The following is an 8,356-nucleotide window of genomic DNA, read 5'->3' on the forward strand; positions in this document are numbered from 1 at the left end:
ACTCAGTTCTTTGTTACACTGCTTGGTAATTTGGGAAAGTGGGGAATTTACATAAGACGTGGACCAGTGTGGCTGTCAGAGATGACATGAAGATTAGGAAGATTGAGTAGCAGATTTGTTGTAAGGGCCAGTGATGGGTGTGAGTCCAGAGAGGTTCTTTTCTGGTGGTGGATTACTTGATTAATATAAAGTAGTAGTTTACCTAAGTGGAAGAATTATGTGGCAGCTATTGATGGTATGAGGATCAAAGATTTCTGTTTAGCACATTAAAAAATAAATAAAATAAAAAAACAACCAGTTGCAGTTGAGCTCCTTTCCCACAAGTGTCAGAGTAGAACTGTGCTCCACAGAGTTTTCAGTGATTGTGATCTTTTAGAAGTAGATCGCCAGGCCTTTTCTTCTGAGGCACCTCTGAGTAGATTTGAACTGCCAATCTTTCAGTAGCTGAGTACTTGACGGTTTATGCCACCTAGTTGTAAAAGCAGTGATTTTAAGTAGGGTATGGATGGATTAAAAATTAGGGATGTTTATTTCTCACATTACTTGTTAATCACACAATCACTGATATTACAGGGGATAAAGGATCAGGTGTGGATCAGATACTTGGTGAGAGTTAAAGATGACATCAAGATCAGTGATGGATAAAATCAGGAATGTTTGTTTAGAATATGACTTGGACATTGAAAAAGAGTAACTTATAAAGGACGAGTAGTTTGGTAGGAGTCAGGGATCAAGTGAGTATCAATGATGGGTTGAGGGTCATGTGTGTCTATTTTTTCACATTGTTCACAAAACGATATTATTATTGTTATAATATAAGGGTAAGGATAAGAGTCAGGGATGGGATGCCAGAAATTTTATGAGGGTTGAACATGTCTGTTTTTCATATCATTGATAATAGAAAAGATACAGTACATCTGTCAGTTTGTTGTACTGTGGGGGCTTCCGTGTTACTGTGATACTGGAAGCTATGCCACTGGTATTCAAATACCAGCAGCGTACTGTTCTTCTGATAAAGTGATATGTAAAGTGTCCACTTTTAGTACAGCCCTTATCCTAATGCCTTCTTTGCCCTTTCACACCAACCTGGGCTTGACCTCCATCCCTGCCTCCAATCCAGTACTTTATCCTACATAAAATCAGTAATTTCACTTTATCAGAAGAACAGTACAGAGGATGACAGATAGATTGGGGTCAAGGAAAGAGTAAGAGATGTCTACATGGCTATAAGATATAGAAATTTTACGTATAATCAGAGGGTATTTTGAGGGTTTAATGATAAAATAAGTATCAGAAATGTTTGTTTGCTATATTAAACCCAGTGCCGTCGAGTCGATTCCGACTCATAGTGACCCTATAGTATATTACCCAGCAGTAAAAGGCATTAATTTACATAAGGGATGGGCTTGGGGTCCAGGTTGGAATGAGACTGTGGAATGGCTGGCAGATCAAACATGGTTTGAGGGTCAGGTTCAGGGATATTTGTATTGCACATTACTTGGTTTGTTTTTTTTTTAAAAAAAAAAAAACTAAATATTCTAGTAGCAATGAACACATCTAGTGTCCAGATCTTGTTTCTAATACCATTCTCCAATAAAAAGACCCAGGGCTCAGTTGGCTGATTCCAGGACTGAGACAGGAAATATACAAAATAATCGTGCAACATCTTATAGTGCCATAAAATAAGTACAAAAAAGGGAAAAAAAAAACCCACAATGATGGGGCTATGTCTAATGGATGCAGAAGCCAATTGAATGAGCTCCCAATGGCCAAACCTGGGACAATTCGAACAACAACATAAATAATGCAGTGCTGTATTACAACACAAAGTATAAAATAAATATCCATGAGTCTGTACTGATATAAATAAATGATAGAAGAAATAAATAAATGGAGGAAACTAAATAAATCTCTCATGGAGAAGAATTCCAAATAATTTATGTACATGTTCCTCCAACTCTTTAAGCGTGGAATGAACAGAGTGACTTGTTTCCAAAGAGTGTAGTCTGGAAAGAATGAGAAAAAAAAAAAAGTGGGGGGAAGAGCAACTACTCTGGAGAAACCTGCCAAATATACCTCAGTCATGTTAATAGTATGTGCCTGTGATATCATGGGATGAAAATGGCATTTTTCCTCTGTGATCTTCCTTCCCAAAACACATAACCCCAGTCTAATCATGAGAAAAACATCAGACAAATCCCAACAGAGGACCATTCTACAATATATCTCACTGGTACTCAGAACTGTCAAGGTCATGAAAAGCACGGAAAATCTGAGCAACTGTCACAGACAAAAGGAACCCAGGGAGATACGATGAATAAATGTAATGTGGTATCCTGGACAGGATCCTGGAACAGAAAAATAGTATTAGGTAAAAAACTAAGGAAATCTAAATGATATATGGACTTGAGTTAATAATAGTGTATCAATATTGGTTCACTAATTGTGACAAACATACCATAGTAATGGAAGATAGTAGGGAAACTGGCTGCGGGATATGTGGGAACTCTCTATACTATCTTTGTAACTTTTCTGTAAATCTAAATCTCTTCCAAAATTAAAAGTTTCTTTAAAAAATAAGTAAAAAAATGACTTTTTAAAAGATTGAGTGGGTAGAGAGCGAGGGAGATGGTGAAGATTGTAGATGGTTTAAAGATCAGATTGAGTTGAGAGATGTGTTTTACACCTTACTTGGTAGTATATTTCGAAAAAAGTGAGTTGACATAGGACAAGTGTTTTAGAGACAAAAAGAGGGGCAGATGTTTGGTAAATGTGAGTGTGAGGCATGGGAGAGGCTCAGGAATGGCTTGAGGATTAGGGATGAGAAGGGTATCAGCAGTGGAGTAGGTGTTAGGAAATTTGTTTTAAGCGCCAATTGGTAATAAAATACAGCATATTCGTTTGTTCCCAAAGAAAAAGGGATGATGTAGGGTCCCAGATAAAGTCACGATTTGGAGTGAAATAGAGGCTATAGCGAGGAGAGAGTGTGGACTGTAGGTATTGGGCAGGGGTGTGATGAGGAAGTCAGGAATGATTGCTTCGCACATTACCTGTCAATAAGATACAGTGATTTAATGTCTTTCTGTGGTAGCTTTTGTGCAACCACGTCAACTGGTCCCAATGTCCTGCTGTCGTTCAAGAGTTCTGTTTTTTCCTCACACTGAGAGATATTCTTGCGCATAAAGTTACTGCCCAGGAGACTGGGCAGTGTGTGGACCAACGGGGTGGACCTCGGAGACATGCAAATATCAAGGAAGCTTCTCAAAAATTTTTACAGAATCTTCTCCCCTTACCTTAGACCCCCAATTTCAGAGCTCCTGCTCTCTATTCTCTTCTCCCAAGTTGCACCTCACGTGCACATTTGGGGTTGGGTGTCATATGTACCAGTGACCACGAGATGGCGACAGAGATCCCGGCAGGACACGTCACTTTTGTCTTGCCCGGCTGAGGGCAGCCTTTTCACGGGTTCAGTTTGTCTTCATTGGATAGGTGAAAGTAAGGGTCAGGAAAAAATCAGCATCCCCATATCTTCCCCTCGCCTCTCACACACATTTTGGAGTGAATGAAGGCTGGAAAACACTTTCTGCTCACACCTGTGAATGAGTGTGTCCACACAGGCCATCAGATCCTATAGGTGCTGTGGATGTACCTGTCTTTGGTCCTGTGTTCCCCATACCCAGCGCCTGCCTCCCCCATGTGGCAGGGGGCTAGGGCCCAGGTTCCATTTTGAACTCAGCATACGTGAAACCAACAGTTAACTGGGAGTATTGTAGGCTTGGCTACGGACGTGGACCACATCTCAGTAGCTGTGTGCTCTTGAGCTAGTTATTTAACCTCTCTGTGCCTAAGTCTCCTCACGTATACAGTGGGGATTGTGAAAGTAGCTAGTCTATGAGGTTATTATGAGAATAAAATGAAATGATATTTGTAAAACACTGATAACAGTCCCCGGCATGTATTAAGCTCCCAATGTGTGTGAGCTATTCTGATTTGTCATCTTGGACCCCCACAGTAAGGCTTCAAAAATTATCTATTTTTCTTGGAATTTCCCCTTTAAACCATTTCTTTGTCCCATGACCATATTCCTGGCTTTATCAGCTGCACCTGGCACTTGCTCATCACTTTTTGTTCCCAGTTTTCTACAGAGCCTTGGTGTTGGTGTTGCTATGCTCTGAGTTGAGACAGGCCTGACAGTATGTCATTGGGTTCCAGTGTTCTCTGCGAACACATGAGATAAGTAGAAGTTCCTCCCTCCACCCTCAGCTAGAAAGCCTTCCCTTCTGGTATAAAAAATTTGACCTTGGGAGCACAGGTCAAGTCAGAAAATGCTGCCCTGGGAACATTAGCTAAGTGTCTTAGTTTTCTAGTGCTGCTGTAACACAAATACCACAAGTGGGTGGCTGTAAAGAATAGAAATTTATTTTCTCGCCGTTCAGTAGGCTAGAAGTCTGAATTCAGGGCATCAGCTCTAGGGGAAGGCTCTTTCTCTGTTAGCTCCGGGGTAAGATCCTTGTCTCTTTCAGCTTCTGTAGCCCTGGCACTCCTCAGTTTCTTTGGTGATCCGCAAGTGTCATCTGTCCTCTCCAGTATGTGCTTGTATCTGTGTCTAATCTGCTCTTCTTATAACTCAGAAGTAATTAGGTTTAGGACACACCTCAATCTGATATGGCCCCGTTAACATAGCGAAGAAAACCCTATTTCCAAACAAGTATAGGGGCTAGGATCCCAGCACATATTTTGGGGGGGGGGCTGTCTTAGTCATCTAGCGCTGCTATAACAACAATACCACAAGTGGATGGCTTTAACAAAGAGAAATTTATTTTAGTAGGCTAAAAGTCCAAATTCAGGGTGTCAGCTCCAGGAGCAGGCTTTCTCTTTCTATCTGCTCTGGAAGAAGGTCCTTGTCCTCAATATTCTCCTGGTCGAGGGACTTCTCAGGCACAGGGACCTGGTGTCCAAAGGACGCACTCTGCTCCTGATGCTGCTTTCTTGATGGTGTGAGGTCCCCCACTCTCTGCTTGCTTCCCTTTCCTTTTATCTCTTGAGAGATAAAAGGTGGTACAGGCAGTAGTCAAAACAGCCTGGTACTGGTACAACAACAGGCACATAGACCAATGGAACAGAATTGAGCACCCAGATATAGATCCATCCACGTATGAGCAGCTGATATTTCACAAAGGACCAGTGTCAGTTAATTGGGAAAAAGATAGTCTTTTTAACAAATGGTGCTGGCATAACTGGATATCCATTTGCAAAAGAATGAAACAGGACCCATACCTCACACCATGCACAAAAACTAACCCCAAGTGGATCAAAGACCTAAACATAAAGTCTAAAACGATAAAGATCATGGAAGAAAAAATAGGGACAACCCTAGGAGCCCTAATACAAGGCATAAACAGAATACAAAACACTACCAAAAATGACGAAGAGAAACCCAATAACTCGGAGCTCCTAAAAATCGAACACCTATGCTCATCTAAAGACTTCACCAAAAGAGTAAAAAGACCACCTACAGACTGGGAAAGAATTTTCAGCTATGACATCTCAGACCAGCGCCTGATCTCTCAAATCTACATGATTCTGTCAAAACTCAACCACAAAAAGACAAACAACCCAATCAAGAAGTGGGCAAAGGATATGAACACACACTTCACTAAAGAAGATATTCAGGCAGCTAACAGATACTTGAGAAAATGCTCTCGATCATTAGCCATTAGAGAAATGCAGATTAAAACTACGATGAGATTCCATCTCACACCAACAAGGCTGGCATTAATCCAAAAAACACAAAAGAATAAATGTTGGAGAGGCTGCGGAGAGATTGGAACTCTTATACACTGCTGGTGGGAATGTAAAATGGTACAACCACTTTGGAAATCTATCTGGCGTTATCTTAAACAGTTAGAAATACAACTACCATACAACCCAGAAATCCCACTCCTCGGAATATACCCTAGAGAAACAAGAGCCTTCACACAAACAGAGATATGCACACCTATGTTTATTGCAGCTCTGTTTACAATAGCAAAAAGCTGGAAGCAACCAAGGTGTCCATCAACGGATGAATGGTTAAATAAATTGTGGTATATTCACACAATGGAATACTACGCCTCGATAAAGAACAGTGAGGAATCTGTGAAACATTTCATAACATGGAGGAACCTGGAAGGCATTATGCTGAGCAAAATTAGTCAGAGGCAAAAGGACAAATATTGTATAAGACCACTATTATAAGATCTTGAGAAATAGAAAAAACTGAGAAGAACACACACTTTTGTGGTTACAAAGGGGGGAGGGAGGGAGGGAGGGAGGGAGGGAGAGGGTTTTTTATTGATCAATCAGTAGATAAGAACTGCTTTGGGTGAAGGGAAAGACAACACTCAATACATGGAAGATCAGCTCAACTGGACTGGACTGGACCAAAAGCAAAGAAGTTTCCGGGATAAACTGAATACTTCAAAGGTCAGCGGAGCAAGGGCGGGGGTTTGGGAACCATGGTTTGCGGGGACTTCTAAGTCAATTGGCAAAATAATTCTATTATGAAAACATTCTGCATCCCACTTTGAAATGTGGCGTCTGGGGTCTTAAAAGCTAACAAGCGGCCATCTAAGATGCATCAATTGGTCTCAACCCACCTGGAGCAAAGGAGAACGAAGAACACCAAGGTCACACGACAACTAAGAGCCCAAGAGACAGAGAGAGCCACATGAACCAGAGACCTACGTTATCCTGAGACCAGAAGAACTAGTTGGTGCCCGGCCACAATCGATGACTGCCCTCACAGGGAGCACAATAGAGAACCCCTGAGGGAACAGGAGATCAGTGGGATGCAGACCCCAAATTCTCATAAAAAGACCATAGTTAATGGTCTGGATGTGACTAGAGGAATCCCGGCGGTCATGATCCCCAAACCTTCTGTTAGCACAGGACGGGAACCATCCCCGAAGACAATTCATCAGACATGAAAGGGACTGGACAGTGGGTGGGAGAGAGATGCTGATGAAGAGTGAGCTAATTATATCAGGTGGACACTTGAGAGTGTGTTGGCATCTCCTGTCTGGAGGGGGGATGGGAGGATAGAGAGAGTTGGAGGCTGTGAAAGTTTTCACGAAAGGAGAGACTGGAAGGGCTGACTCATTAGGGGGAGAGCAAGTGGGAGTAGGAGTAAGATGTATATTAACTTATATGTGACAGACTGACTTGATTTGTAAACGTTCACTTGAAGCTCAATAAAAGTTAATAAAAAAAAAGGTGGTGCAGGCCACACCCCAGGGAAACTCCCTTTACCTTGGATCAGGGAGGTGACGTGGGTAAGGGTGGTGTTACAATCCCACCCTAATCCTCTCAACATAAAATTACAATCACAAACTGGAGGACAACCACAGGATACCGGAAATCATGGCCTAACCAAGTTGATACACACATTTTGGGGGAGCACAATTCAATCCATGACAGGGACACAATTCAATCCATAACATCAAGCCTCTACCCAGGAGGTTCTATGCCCTGCCTCTCCAAGTACATAGTGCTGCTTGACTAACAACTTAAACAGTTCTCAGGTTTCCCCATTCAACTATCTTTTTGCTCAACATTGAGGAATATCTTAAATACTCCATGGGTTAACTTGGTCACTGACCTAATTGAAGCACAGTTTGGGTAACTAGAACTGAAGGCAGTCCCATATGGGCAGAGATTTCAGTGAGGAGTTAGGCACCTTCCTAGAGGCCTTTGTACAGCTCACTAAAGTAGAAGTTGCTGACTGTACTGAATGACAAACCAGATGTGTCCAGAGAGTGACTCTTGCTAACAAATTTGGTAGAAATTCCAGAAATTCAACCAAGTATTCCTAGTGAATGCATGTCAGGAATAATTTCTACAAGTAGAAGAACCAGGCCCAGCACAAAGGAAAGTGCTTATAAGGACCAGGCTACCATGCTAGTGTATGATCTAGCTAGGCAGCTTCATTAACATCTCCCTCTCTGCGAATGTTTGAGGCCACCTTACAAAACTCCACAGCACACTTCTAGATTTTGTAGAGTTTTTTTTTTTTTTTTTTTGCTGTTGAGTCAATTCCGACTCATGGCGATACCCTGTGTGTCAGAGTAGAACTGTGCTCCATGTGGTTTTCAATGGCTAACATTTTGGAAGTAGATTGCCAGACCTTTCTTCTGAGGCACCTCTGGGTGGACCCAAACTGCCAACCTTTCAGTTAGCAGCTGAGCATATTAATTGTTTGTACCACCCAGAGATAAACACCAGGGAAAAGTATTATTACTCTCTTTGTAAAGATAGGCTAGGTTATTGAGACCAACCCTTCTTCTAAAATGACTTTTTAAAAACCTGGATAAAATGC

Source organism: Loxodonta africana, chromosome X, assembly GCF_030014295.1.
Source record: "Loxodonta africana isolate mLoxAfr1 chromosome X, mLoxAfr1.hap2, whole genome shotgun sequence".
NCBI classification, from domain to species: domain Eukaryota; kingdom Metazoa; phylum Chordata; class Mammalia; order Proboscidea; family Elephantidae; genus Loxodonta; species Loxodonta africana.